This window comes from Lycium barbarum, chromosome 5 (genome assembly GCF_019175385.1).
Source record: "Lycium barbarum isolate Lr01 chromosome 5, ASM1917538v2, whole genome shotgun sequence".
NCBI classification, from domain to species: domain Eukaryota; kingdom Viridiplantae; phylum Streptophyta; class Magnoliopsida; order Solanales; family Solanaceae; genus Lycium; species Lycium barbarum.
The window spans coordinates 122,751,273-122,766,795 of record NC_083341.1 but is presented as its reverse complement, the minus strand read 5'-3'; positions in this window follow the sequence as shown (position 1 = coordinate 122,766,795).

The following is a 15,523-nucleotide window of genomic DNA, read 5'->3' as shown; positions in this document are numbered from 1 at the left end:
CATTTTTACTTTGTTTTTTATTATTAAGTTTTTCTGTAATTATTCACCCGATCCTGTCTTTATTTTAAAACAAAGTTTTATTCTCTTCTTCTTGCTCCTTTTTTGCTTTTTGTTTCCTCCCTCCAACAAAAGGAAAATCGAATAAAGAGTAAAAGTCAGGCCTTATTCTATTTTTTTCATCCCTTTTTCCTTTTTTGCTTTGTTTCATATATTAGAAGCTTCTACAACGTGGGTGTAATTTCCTCGATTAGACAATACTTTTTCTTTTCTGAAGGAAGTCTTTCTGGTTTTAGATTATACATAAACTAACATTTATCATTATATTTAATCATATTGCAGATAATTTATTCAAGTCGAAGAATGAAAAACTAGTGACCTAAATCTCAAAAGACAAAAATCTTGACAAACACTTCCATTATGCGTTGTTATTTAATCTGAAAGTCAATCATTTTCAGCTTTGGTATGGAAGTATCGGAGAGATAAAAAAGAAATATGTTAGTCAAATAAAGAACTTTCTCAAAGGTGTAGTTCACAATTTTAATCTTTTAGTCAGGTTGGGTTGTAGTTGTTATATTGAGCGAACTCAAGCGTTAAATAACATCATTTAGCAACGTGTCGTAAAAAACAAGTTTTAGGAACTGCCAAATCTGCAGCTCCTAGCTAGTATAAATTCATTTTTTTTATTTTACATCTTAAATGAAAGCATATTTTGTTTGTATTAAGAGTTGGGACAAAAAAAGGTATAGATAGGAATGACCCAAAATACAGTCGAGACACCATAGGTTTTGTCAACTTCTTCTGATTTAATCGCTTTCTTTCTACTTGCCAACTACTAGACGATGATAATTATCTAATCTATTTTAGTTTTGCTAAATCGCTTGTTTCTCCCATAAATTTAAGTCAAAAAGTGTTTATCCTAGCCGTGCACGAAACATGAGACCGAATTCAATTTGTTGGTATAATTAGTTTCTTGGTAAAATTATTACTCCTTCCGTTCCAATTTTTGTAACGGTATTTGATTACGCACGGAGTTTAAGAAAGAAAGATTTTTGAGCTTTATGTTTATAAATCATCCTATTAAGGATAAAATGAACATTTTAAAGTTAAATTGTTACTCCCCCGTTCACTTTTACTTGTCCACTATACGAAATATAAAACTTCACTTTACTTGTCCACTTTAACATATCAAGAAAAGACAAAAAAAAAACTTATTTTATCCTTAACATTAATTACTCATTTTCAAATTACTTTTCAATTCCAATGAGACTACACACTAATTAATATGGGTATTAGGGTAAAATATATATTTCATTTATTAATTCTTAAGAGATGTGCAAAATAAAAAATGAATAAGTAAAAGTGAACGGAGGGAGTACTTAGAATAGTACCATTGTTCTTGCAATCAACTAAAATGGAAAGAGTGTTTGTGAAGATGGTATTAAACTTTCTATTCTTCAATCCTTAAATGGTATTATCAATGCTTTAGTCTTTACCACTTTAATTTGTTTGTTTTCTAACAAGTCCACTTTAGCTTTCCACTATTGTTACCTGTTAAGTGCAGAATACTCTTTTGGATTTTTCACCTAATAGGTACAATTTTTTATTTTTTTTGCCAGTTATTAGTGTTCAAAATTGGCTTTCTTTGCATGCAGTTCTGTTCATCACAGCGAGCAAAAAAAGTAGTACCAAATAATAATGGTTCTGTGTCATTAATTTGTATAGTCATATGAATTGCCTCCATCACTACAGCAAAGTTTGCAAATTTGCACATGCTAACAGTGAAAATTGGTAGAACTGAACATGGATCATTGATTTCAAGAACAGTGGGGGTGATAATGATGATTTCAGTAGGTACAAATGTAGGGATATCGATCTTTCCATTTTTTATAGCTTGTGAAAAGTGGTCATTCTTATGAAAGAGATATTTTTTCTTTTTTGGTTGAAATAAGCGACCATCTTATCTAAATATTACTCATTGTTAAAGCGAACTCACTTTTGATTAAGTTACATCTTAATGCCCCTTCACGTATGAGTTTGATTTTTTTTTCTTGCATGAAACAGGTGAAACCTCTGCATTTTATGCTTTCTTTTTTTAACTAGGAAAGTCGTCAAATTTTTTAGATCTCTGCATTTTGTGCTTTCTTTTCCTTTTAAGTTTTTTTTTTTAATTATTAACCCGATCCTGACTTTATGTATCTATTAGTAATTTATTCTCTTCTTTTTTCTATCTTTTTACTCCTTTTCTCCTTTTTATTTCCTTCCCTTTATGCAGTTCATTATGCTTTCCTTTCCCCTTTTCAGTTGAAATAATAAATTATTATATCATAATTAACGGTTGAAAAATAATTTTACTTGAAAGCTACTTTTTAATGTTTTTTTCATTCTCACGTGCCTAAGAAAGAGTTTATTCACGCGCTTTGTTTCAACGTGCAGGAGGTGGAGACTTCAAACTACCAAATTAAATTTAGGAGTAACAATGACAAAATATTTCAAATGTGCAATGAATAATCGGTGCCAAGTAGGGGTGTTCATGGTTCGGTTTGGGTCGGTTATTGGTTAAAACCATAACCAAACCAATTTAGTCGGTTTTTAAATGTCTAAAACCATAACCAAACCAAGTAAAATAATAACCACCGGTTTGGTTATTGTCGGTTTGGTTCGATTTTTCGGTTTATGACTAGCCGTGACAATTCAAATATTCTCTCTCTACATTCTTCAAATTTCTTATGAAACTCTTTTTTCCTCATAGCCCACAAGGGTGAACTTTGCTGCATATTGAGGGAAAGACACGCTGTTGGCAAATCAGGTGGACCAAACTTGCAACGCAGTTTAGATTCAAAAGAACAAGTCAAACAGAGGTTTCAAAATACAAACAACCCTTATGCTTACGACTTATTAGAGTTGGGCTTGGATTGTTGGACATATTCTTTTAAGACATAGGCCTTAAAAATAAGTAGACCAAAATTAAATTAATAATGAAAAGGTATAAAATATCTTTAATTATTTATGAAAAGCTAATATTATACATAAAAATAATTATAAATTTTATGTATATAATTATCGGTTTGGTTCGGTTATTTATTCGGTTATTTTTTACTATAACCATAACCAAACCAAATATTATCGGTTTTTCAAATTTAAAACCAAACCAAACCAAACTAAACCAAATGTCGGTTATTTTATTCGGTTTGATTAAATTTTCGATTTGGTTTTGGTTTTAACCAAAACTGTGAACAGCCCTAGTGCCAAGTTGAGAGGTTTCCCGAGATATTATGCCTCTATTATTCCTTGTGTCTTTATTTTTTTGACTTCATTCTCTTCTTTTTAATTCCATTTTTTTGCTACTTTTTTTTAAAATTCCTCCATCCAATAACGTGGAAAATTAATCGAAATGAACCTCACTTCTGGATTTTGATAAGTTTTGTTTCTTTTATTTTCACATAAACAGCTTGGATTGTGTGGGTGTAGTGTCCCTCGATAAGTCAATATTTTGACTTTCTGATTGTCCTTTTTCTTCCTGAAATTAAAGAAAGGTGTTCTTTCAGGTTCTTATCAAGAGATAATTGGCCTTTTCTCCAGCTCCCACGCTAGCAGTCCACAACATTAATTATTATCACATGTATCATGGTACTTATTTTATATTTGCACATTATTTTTGCATTCCCATAAATGAAAAGCTAATTATGACCTAAACCTCAAAAGAGAGGGAAAAAAAGGGAGAGTTTTACTAAGTGCCAAATCTGCAAAGCTCAAAAATCCAATCATCTATTTTACATCTGGAAAGCAAATTTTGTTTGTGTTAAGAGTTGGGACAGAATAATACAGTTAAGACACCATAGGTTTGTCAACACTGGAGATAAGGCACCACCACTTCTTCCACTCTGCTTTCTAATTCCTACTTGCGAACTACTACGAGTTTTTTTTTTTTTTTTAATAGAAGCGCCGTGCTGCTAGGTAATGCAGCCTAAATAATGCACCTTAGATGACGAAAGTCTAGTAGCCGAAAATATTACTAGCTTACATTCAAACCGGAGTAGCAAAGACCATTTTTTAAGGCTATCTTGTGGTACATGAATAACTATACGGACCGACGGACTTATAAACCTTAAAAATTCTATTCAGGCTTTAATTGTCACTTTCTTTGTTCTCTAACAAGTCAACATTAGCTTTCCACCATTGTTATCTGTTAGTGCAGTCTGTGCAGATGGCCTTTTCGATTTTTTCAAAATTTGTGAGTCCTTAGTGTTCAAAATTGGCTTTCTTTGCATGCTGTTCTGTTCATTGCATCAAGGGGGAAAAAAAAGTTAGTACCAAATAATAATGGCACTTTCCACTTTATGTCCTTCATACAGAGGCTCGTTAGCAGCTTATATGTAGTATTTACTTCACTGTACTCAATATTTTCTAACATGAAATATATATATATATATATATATATACACACATATAAAGTCTTAAAAATTTCACAAAGTATTAAATTTTGAATCTATAATTTCAGAATTAGGTACCATTTCTTGGTTGCTATCATTTACATTTTGTCCCTATTAAAAGTTGTGCAAATATAGCCTATGGAAAATTATTCTTCCGGACAACGTCAGGTTTAATGTTTGCTCAATCTTATAGACAACATTAGACTGTCGTCTAACGTTTGCAACTACTTACACAATTTAAACGTGGTCCGACGAAAAAAAAAAAGTCATTTACTAAGCAACTATCCTAAAAAGGAATAACCGGTGAAAACACCATGTTAAATCCTGAATCCTCATCTGCCTCTGCTTGTATAACCACATGAATTGCCTCAATCAGTACCGCAAACTTTGCAAAATTTGTACATGCTAACAGTGAAAAATGGTAGAACCTAACATGGATCATTAATTTCAAGAACAGTGGGGGTGATAATTATGATTTCAGTTGGTACAAATGGGTTTTTCCAAATTTATATATCATGTGAAATGTGTTCATGTTCATCTCTATTAATTACAGGAAACAGAGCAATCAAATAACCAAAGCTAGATTTATTTTTTTTTGGAATAATTCCAAGATCTTCTTGAATTATTTCATCTACTTTCCTTTTTCAGAATTATTCGTTAGGTTTCTCGTTACATCAGTTTGTTCAATTTTCAACCTATAGTTGAAAAGCCAGCAGAATGTTCGAATCAATTACATCATTTTTTTGGCTACGATAAAGTAATAATTGTGTAACAGGAAATGTACTAGTATAAAATTGGATATGGATAACTACTTGTGGGGGTTTCTTTTTGATACTGGTAGATTCAAAATCTGGTCCGTTTTAATGGCCACAAGTATCATGTTACAACTATTAAGAACAAAGTCCAAATTGAAATAAAGACAACAGAAAAATCTTTCCTTTAAAGTTGATATAATATATATCCACCCAACTTTTTTTTTTTCACTAACCACTTTGAGGCCCGACTAATTTGAATTTGTGTCGTAAAATCGCACGTTGGGATGGGAAGAGGGAAATGCTCCCTAGCAAAGGTTATTTTATATTCAGAACTCGAACCCGAACCATTTAATTAAGAATGAAAGAGTACTTATTGCTCAACCACAACCATCAACGATAGTGAACCTTTTGTGATGTATATTTACATGTTCTCTTGTGGAGAATTTCGACAAGTCTCTATCTAGCCAAGTCAGCGCCTTTATTCCCGCTTAATTAGTCTGCTTTTAATTTTTCGGAAAAGGGTCAAAATTACCCCTGAGTTTTGGAAAATAGTTCATTCATACCCTTCGTTATACTTTAGGGCCAATTATACCCTTACCGTTATACTACGGGGTCAATTATACCCTTATGTCTAACAGCTGCCACGTGGCATCATCCCAGCCCTTCAAAATTATTTTCCCCTCAAATAAATTTTTACCCACTAAAATAACCCAACCCGACCCGATTTTTTTTCCAGCCAAACTGATACGGACCCAACCCAATACCCCTTGGCTGGAAAGAAAAACAAATTCGGGTCGGGTTGAGTTATTTTAATGGGTAAAAAATTATTTGAGGGGAAAATAATTTTGAAGGGCTGGGATGATGCCACGTGACAGCTGTTAGACATAAGGGTATAATTGACCCCATAGTATAACGGTAAGGGTATAATTGGCCCTAAAGTATAACGAAGGGTATGAATGAACTATTTTCCAAAGTTCAGGGTTAATTTTGGCCCTTTTCCATTAATTTTTTATGAAGTATTTGGTCACGTGGAAATATCAACCCTTGCCCACCACATAAAAGTTTTACATATTTGAAAATTTGAAAGTTGTGCAAAAGGATTTAATTTAGCATATTGTAGCAAGGTGCTTACTTTATTTATTTCGCAAGTAATTAATTGCTTATATTCTTACCGGCAGTTAGTTATCTGTAATCATCCTTTGGGTGAAATTAGAGGCTAGTTTAGTTTTATTATCGGGGTGTTTTTTTAAAAAAAAAAATCTCTGCCCTTCTACTTCTTCCCTTGTTCTTGTTTTCATGAGATAACCCGCACCTTTAAAAAACAAAAATTGACTCTTATACAAGTACCCTCACATTACTTTATGCTCTAAAGAGCATTAATTGTGCCATGAAATTTATTGAAAAATAGGTGAAACTTCAACCTCCCAACTTCACCATCATCAAGATTCCTGCAACACAAAGTTAATGAAGATTTCTGTTTGTGGTTACCAAACCCAACTGAAGTATGGGGCTCTGATATTTTAAAATTGGATCCACCAAATGGAATATAATACTAATAATTTCATGTAGAACCAAATTTTACAAAATGCACTTTTGAAAGGATGGTTTTTAACCTTTTGCTCTTTTGCAAATGGACCACTTTTTTTGGTATCGTCTGCTAACCATGTGTAGAAAAAATCAGCTAATATATTCAAGAATCAGATGCTAGTGTACATTTATACCTCAGGGCTCTGCTAGGTACGAAGTCGCATCTGTTAAGAAGCGCTTTATCTTTATGGTGGGACTTGTCGATGCGAATCTAAATTCAGTTCGGCCCCTTACAAGCAATGAACATCGGGTGAGAAATCAAAAAACGAATTCTTAGGAGTCGTTTGGTTGGGAACAAGTTATTTCAAGATTAATAATGATAGAATTATTTACTAATGGATATACTTTTATTGATAGTTGTTTGGTTCATTAGATTAAAAATGAAATATATAAAATATGTATTTATTTTAAACTATAGATAAAGTGGGATAAATTTTTGTTTCTCCTTTTAAGAGAAAAGGGCATAAATGAGCCAAAAAGTTGAATTGAGAGGTATTTTTTAGCAAAATAGATGAATAAAGGGTATTTTTAGACCTTTTCTAATAGTTCAGGGACATTTTTGCCCTTTTCCGTTAAATTTTTATATTTGGGAGTTGATAAAAAATACACCACTTATGCAAATATAATGAACTATTAATGTTCCATGTAAAAGAACATGTATGGTTTTAGGTCCATACCCAAAAATAATATACTATTTTGGTCCTTTTCTCCTACTTTTAACCTTAGCAATTTCTTAAAGAATTTTGAGAGAAATGTTTTGGAGAAGGAAAGATGCGTCATTTTGATGTTTAATCTCGGGATTAGTAATTTCAAAATGGTTCCAAGTATGAAATAATACCACAATTCTGATATAAACATAAATCAATAATCTCAGAACATAAAATGATACCAAATCTACGAAATAAACTACTTTCTCGAATTTAATTCAAAAATTATCTTCCTTTATCCCAAGTGCCAAACTATTCCTCAAGGAAAAAGATAGTTTAGGGCTATCCTTCTGAAGAATTCTCTATGTCCAATTTTCCAAAGCTTAGTACGTTTTACTGAATTATTAAATTTTATGTAGGGAAAAATTGCTTCTTGTTTGTGATTGTCCATTCACTACTGGTGAGCTCATGGATAAACCTGACAAAGATTCAGATTAAACATTTTAACATATTAAAAAATGTCACTTGTCTTTTATACTTGAAAGAGTTGGTTTTTGTTATGTAATAGAAAAACTCATGTGTCGGATGATTTTCTATTACTTGGAGCCAAAGAATGCTCAATTGCTTGGAGCGAAAGGTTACATGGAGCCAAATGATGCATTGCTTGGAGCCAAAGGATGCTAAGATGTGGAGGAGAATTGAAGAGCTCATATACACACTTGGAGCCCAAGTCATTTTATGCCTATAAAATGAGAGGCAGTTCTTCTTTGTTTAGCATCCCAAAAGTCATACAATACATTATAGTGAGTAGAGAGTTGAGAGAGCAATTCTCTCAGGTGTAATTTGGAAGTCTCCCCTTCTTTTGTTAATAATATAAAGGCAACAGTTTTCGGTGGACGTAGGATCATTTTGATCTGAACCACGTTAAATCTTGTGTTCTTTCTTTTACGTTTCCGCTAACAATTGATATCAGAGCGTTAGGGCTCTTTGACGATCCAAGGAGGAAGAACAAACAAAGATGAGTTCCATGAAGTTTGAAATTGATAGATTCAGTAGACGCGACAACTTCAATAACTGGAAGATCCAGATGATGGCGTTACTACGGTGGGAAGGTTCAATCCATGCTATTGACAGAAAGTATCCCGATGGTACATCGGCTTCCGACAAGGAGAAGATTGAAGGGGATGCATTGAGTGTAATCCAACTATCCCTTGCACCTAACGTACTTTATGAAGTGAGTACAAGTACCGAAGAGTCGGCCAAGCAGTTATGGGACCGATCAGTGACAACAAGGATGTTGTTACAACGACGTCTTCACACATATACGATGGGGTCAAGTACTTCGTTACAAGATCATTTAGACGCGTTCAATAAACTTGTCATGGACTTACAGATTGCAGGAATTAAAAAGGACGAGGAGATGCTTGCATGTGCTTTGCTATTTTCATTGACGATATCATGATATCGAGAATTCAATAATGTATAGCAAGGAGCCTATGAACCTTGAGCAAGTGCGGCAAACACTTAACTCTAGTGATGTGAGGAGGCATTTTGAAGGAGACAGAGATGATCATGCAAGTGAGCTCTTTGTGAGAGACCGGACAAGCCAACAGGGAAGGAACAAATCAAAGCACAGATCAAAGTCTCATGTGAACAAGAAGAATGCAGATTGTTGGGGCTGCGGCAAGAAGGGCACTTTGAACGAGATTTCCCAATGTCAAAGTCCAAGGAAAAGGCGAGTGCATCCATAGTTGAACAGGCACATGATTCTGATAATGATTATGTACTTACAACATCGTGCAATATTGAAAGTTATGGAAACAAATGGGTGTTAGACTCTGCTTGTACTATGCATATAACGTTCTGAAGAGCCTAGTTCAGCAGCTATGAGAAAAGTGGAGGAACTGTAGTAATAAGAAACAATGCAACTTGTGCAATAGTTGGCATTGGCTCAGTTCGGATTCACTGCCATGATGGAGCCGTGAGGACTATTATGCAAGTCTGTAATGTTCCTTATTTGAAGAAGAATTTGTTCTCCTTGGGTACTTTAGATGAACAATGTTACAGGTACATGAGCTAAGGAGGAACTATAAAGGTGACTAAAGATTCTTTAATCATGCTGAAATGCAAGCTGGAGGATGGCCTTTACACATTGGCAGGAAGCACCATTGTTGGCTCTGCAAATGCATCTATAGTGCAGTTATCTAATGATGACAAGGCAAGATTATGGAGCATGAGATTGGGTCATATGAGCGCATGTGAACCGGAGATGTTGAGCAATCTTAACCTTTTTAAAGGTGAGAAGATCACCACACTTGAATTTTGTGAGCACTGTGTTCTAGGGAAGCAGAAGAAGGTTAGCTTCAGGCACAAGACAGGAGGGGTGCTAGACTACATCCATTCAGATTTATGGGGTCCCTCTAAACTTCCGTCGAAGGGCGGAAAGAGGTATCTTCTCACTTTTATTGATGATTTCTCACGAAAGGTTTGGGTGCCTTTTTTTTAGGCAAAAAATGATGCTTTCGAAGCATTTGAAGAGTGGAAGATTTTGGTTGAGAATCAAATGGAGCGAAAAATCAAATATCTTCACACAGACAATGGCTTGGAGTTTTGCAGTGAAGAGTTTAATGATTTCTGTAAGGTTCATGGCATCTCAAGACATAGGACTGTCAGGCACACCCCACAGCAGAACGAAGTTGCTGAGAGGATGAACAGAACTCTTCTTGAAAAGGCTCGTTGTAGGCTCCTACAAGCCAAAATGTCCAAAGTATTTTAGATTGAAGCAGTTCATACTGCTGCTCATATTGTCAATCAATCTACAACATCGACGATTGACTTTAAGACTCCGAATGAGGTATGGTCAGGTGAACCCTCTAACTATTTATATTTACGAGTATTAGTGTGTCCAGCTTATTATCATGTTAATGAAGGAAAGCTCGAACCAAGGGCTAAGAAGGCCATATTCGTAGGGTATGTGGATGAAGTAAAAAGGTACAAACTTTGGTGTTTGTCAAATTTATAGTTAGTAAATATGTCACTGTTACATCCCGTACTCTTGTACGTTGGATTTGTCATAAGCTAATCGACATAAGTTCAAGGATAAGATGATTTTTGAGGTTATAAGTAGTTATGCTAAGTTGAGCAAGTTATACGGACTATATGGAATTTTGGTCCTATTCAAGTATGCAAATAAAGAGATCGGTGTATAAAAGTTTGAGGTCCCGAAACAATTTAGAACTTAACAAGTGTGACGACAGTGATTGAGAATAATATTTGGTGTATGTATAAAGAGGCTATGGACTAGTGTTCTACCACATGATTATGATAAAGAGTATATGAAGTGTGTTAAAATTGGTCTATGTTTAAGTGAATTAAGACAAAGAAATTAATTATGTGCGTAATTGGTCAAATGAAAAAATATAGCGGAGGACAAAGAGTTAGTTAAGATTATTGGATAAATATTATGGGGACATAATTTATGTTGGAGATGATAAGTGGCAGTAGCTAAACTAAGGATGGTATTAAGTAATTTATAATGGGATTGATGAGTCAAACAATTTCAAGTTTGACACCTTATCTTTTGATTCTTTACTAACTCACGTTTTTGTTGGGAAGGGTCCCAAGAGAATATTGTATGATACCATTAAGAGGGACTATTTTCAGTTGCCTTTAACTGAATTAAAAGAGAATAAAAAGGGGCTGGTATCTACGGAGCTTTGGAAGAAAAAAAACGGACAAAGGGATTGCTCACGGCTTCGATCTTGTTGTTCCATTTTGTCGTGTTATTGAATTCGGACTTTCTTTGAAGTGAAGTAAGGTAGAAGAAGAATAGTTCTTGCCATATAAGGTAAGAATCCTCCTCTCCTAGATATATTTAAATTAATCCAGGACATAGCTAAATTGTGGGATGAGAAATACAGAATTAATAGCGGGAAATCGTATTTTCATGTTGTTGTTGGCTTATGGGTTATTTGGTGGATGTTTTGGAACTTGTTATTGTTGTGTTGTTGAGATAGTTTCCTTGTATATGAAAATTAGTGATGTTGTTATTGTGATGTGTTGATGTACTTCATGAAATTGGAGGAAGGAAGTGTATAAAGATATCATCTATGAGCGCATATTGGACAGGTTCTTGTATATCTTTGTGTTGTTGGTAATTTGAGTTTAAGGAAGATTTGAAGAGGTTGTGGTTGTATTGTTAGTTTTGTTGGTTGTATTGTGATGGTCGTGAAATAGGGAAAATGTTGTCTGTTTCATTTTAGAACCGAATTATTTCTTGAGATACGGGGTATACTAGCGTCGCCTAAGTTTATACACGTATACCTTTGTTATAGGGTTGGCGTAATAGTTACAGCGAGTTCATTGTTGGATCGTATTTAAGACTCGAGGTATGTAAGGCAAACCTTTCTTCCTTTGGCATGATTCTTGTTGTTATTCATCCTATATATACTCCCTATGATTCCATTCTTAGACGAGTAAGGTCCAAATGTTTCTTGTGATGGCTTATTGATATTGTACTCCTATTCTGTTCCGAAGGGAATACCCATAAGGTGCCAAGTTGAGTTGTGTATATGGTTTTACTAATGATTTCGAGGAAATGAGTTTTATACTAAAGGAAACATAAAGTTTGAATTTCAAAACCACTCCGAAGGGGGTGCGAGATTTTACTACTTCATTTCATTTACGATTTATGTTTACATTCCATAGTATCATCCCTTTGTATTGATATGATCATTTATTCTTTGGGTAGGGCAATAAGATGAAATTGAGTAGAATATAAGTAGTAAGAATTTCATAACAATTCTACCCTCAAACCTTGAAGTATGTCCTCCTAAGTCTAGTGAGATACAAATTTGATAACTTCTTATGAAAGAATAAGGCTAATAACTGGATTGTGATGAATTGATTAGTGACTTATGATATGAATTGAAATTGATATTTGTGGATTGAGTTTGTGTTGATATAATGGTGATATTAATCCGGAAGCGGCTGCCCGAAGGGGCCATCATTATTATGCCGGAAGCGGCCGTCCGAAGGGATTATTGTGATACTAGCCAGAAGCAGCTGTCCAAAGGGACCATTCTGTTAACATGTCGGAAGCGGCATGTGTGTTGGATTGCATTATTTACTTAAAGATTGTTTTGATACTTCGTGTGCACATTTATGTTTCTTCCAGCGAAGGCTGCAGGTATTGAGTTAGATTGTGATTTCTTCTCTCCTAAGTCAAATTATGATTATGATTTGTTACCACCTTACATACTCAGTACATTGTCCGTACTGACGTCCTTTTGCTTGGGGACGCTGCGTTCATGCCCTCAGCCCCAGATTGTTTGGTAGGTTAAGTGTATAGCTAGGATGCTTGGACGTCAGCTGGGATTGGCAAGTTCCACCTCATTCTGGAGCTGTGCTGAGTCATGTATATATATGTATGATTATGGGTATGTCAGGGCCCTGTCCTGACTCATAATGTTCAGTTTACTTCTTAGAGACTTCTGCAGACAGTGCCCTATGGTATGTTTGTCGAGATGTCGACAAAGTGATGTCAGTTGAGTCATTTGTGGATTTTAAAAGAGTATGTATTTTAGATGATTTCAATTGGTTTAAAGTACTTATTTGATTGAAAGTTTTCATAATCGTTATAAAGATAATGATTTCTATTTGGAAAAGTTTTATGTTCTTAAAAGTTTTTGAAATGACAGGTTTTCATAGAGCGAATGTCAGAGGGTTCGCTCGACTCTGATAAGAGTCGGGTGCCCGTCACGCCCTACCATTGTTAGGGTGTGACCGTCACCTTTGATGAATCCTCTATACTTAATCCCCGTAAAGTTTCTGTGGAGTTTTCAGAGAACGAGAATAACGAGCAGGTGGAGCTTACCAAGGAAAAAGATCAAGAGACTCAGGTTAAAGATGAGTCAAAAGATGTAGATCTTGAAGAACTTGCTGTCAATGAACCATACACAATTGCCAAGGGAAGGGAGAAGAGGCAGATACGAAGACCGGAACGCCTTATAGATCAAGCAAACCTGATTGCATATGCGTTTTTAGCTGCAGAAGAAGAGATTAAGGATTTGGAGCCCTCCTCGTATGTTGAAGCAACTTCTTGCAAAGATGCTGCACAATGACGGTTAGCCATGACTGAAGAGATGGAGTCTCTTCACAAGAATCAAACATGGGTCTTAGTGAAAAGGCAATAGGAGAAGAGGACAGTTGGATGCAAATGGGTCTACAAAAAGAAAGAGGGAATTCCAAAAGTGCAAGATGCGAGGTTCAAGGCGAGGTTGGTTGCAAAGGGTTTCAGTCAGAAGGAGGGAATTGACTACAATAAGATTTTCTCTTCGGTCGTGAAGCATAGCTCAATTCGCGTGCTACTAGCTTTGGTTGCACAATTTGACTTGGAGCTTCAACAACTTGATGTCAAAACTGCTTTCTTACATGGTGATCTAGAAGATACAATTTATATGGATCAACCTGAAGGTTTCCTAGCTGAAGGAAAAGTAGATCATGTATGACAACTGAAGATGTCTTTGTATGGTTTGAAGCAATCTCCTAGACAGTGGTACAAAATGTTTGATGCATTCATGACTACACATGAATTCTCAAGGAGTGCATTTGATAGTTGTGTGTATCACAAGAAGATGACTGGTAACTCAATGATTTATTTACTGTTGTATGTTGATGATATGCTTATTGCTGCTAACAACATTACAAAGATAAATGCTTTAAAGAAATTGTTAATTAAGGAATTTGACCTGAAGGATTTGGGAGCTGCAAAGAAAATTCTTGGTATGGAGATTTCAAGAGAAGACGGTGTTGTACATCTTTCTCAGAAGAGGTACATTGAAAGGGTTCTCAAGAGATTTAATATGCATACGCGCCAGCCTGCAAGTACACCGTTAGCTCCTCATTTTAAACTTTCAGAGTTACAAATGCCTCAGTCCGAAGATGAGGTGGAGCATATGTCAAAGGTTCCTTATGCCAGCGCAGTTGGTAGAATTATGTATGCTATGGTATGTACACGTCCAGATATTGCTCAATCTGTAAGTATGGTAAGCAGATACATGTCCAATCCACGAAAGAGGCATTGGGAGGCTGTCAAGTGGATATTGAGATATCTCAAGGGAGCTTCTGATGTTGGTCTGACCTTTCAAAAGGGTGGTGGAGGTATTTCGATTCTCGGTTAGGTGGATTCTGACTATGCAGGGGATCTTGACAGAAGGAGGTCCACAATTGGATACATCTTTACTCTTGTGGCAGTGCCGTTAGTTGGAAATCAACTTTGCAGTCGATTGTCGCTTTGTCTACGACAGAAGCAGAATACATGGCAGCAGCGGAGGCGGTGAAAGAAGCTATCTGGTTCAAAGGTTTGGTGGCGGAATTGAGTTTGGTTTAGTAGGAATCAACCCTTAGATGTGATAGTCAGAGTGCTATTCATCTGATTAAAAATCAGAGATTTCATGAGCGCTCTAAACAGATTGATGTCAGATTTCATTTTATTCAAGCTATTGTTGAAGAGGGAACTATCAAGGTCGTGAAGGTTATCACAGACGATAACGCTGCAGACATGTTGACCAAGATAGTCCCGCTCGCTAAGTTTTCACACTGCAAGGACTTAGCAGGAGTACGCATCAACTGATGCAACTCCGAGAGAACAGTTGTTAGATGGAGGTGGTATGCTCAATAATGGTTTGATTCTTCTTGTTTCTTAAAACAGGGTTGCCCAGTAAGCTTAGAAGTTTTGGCCAGAGTTGTTCCTACGCAAGCTCGGAACGCAAACCAAGGTGGAGATTGAAAGAGTTGATTTTTGTTATGTGATAGAAAAATTCATGTGTTGGATGATTTTCTATTACTTGGAGCCAAAGGATGCTCAATTACTTGGAGCCAAAGGTTACTTTGAGCCAAAGGACGCATTGCTTGGAGCCAAAGAATGCTAAGATGTGGAGGAGAATTGAAGAGCTCATCTACACACTTGGAGCCCAAGTCATTTTATGCCTATAAAATGAGAGACAATTCTTCTTTGTTTAGCATCCCAAAAGTCATACAATACATTATAGTGAGTAGAGAGTTGAGAGAGCAATTCTCTTAGGTGTAATTGGAAAATCTCCCC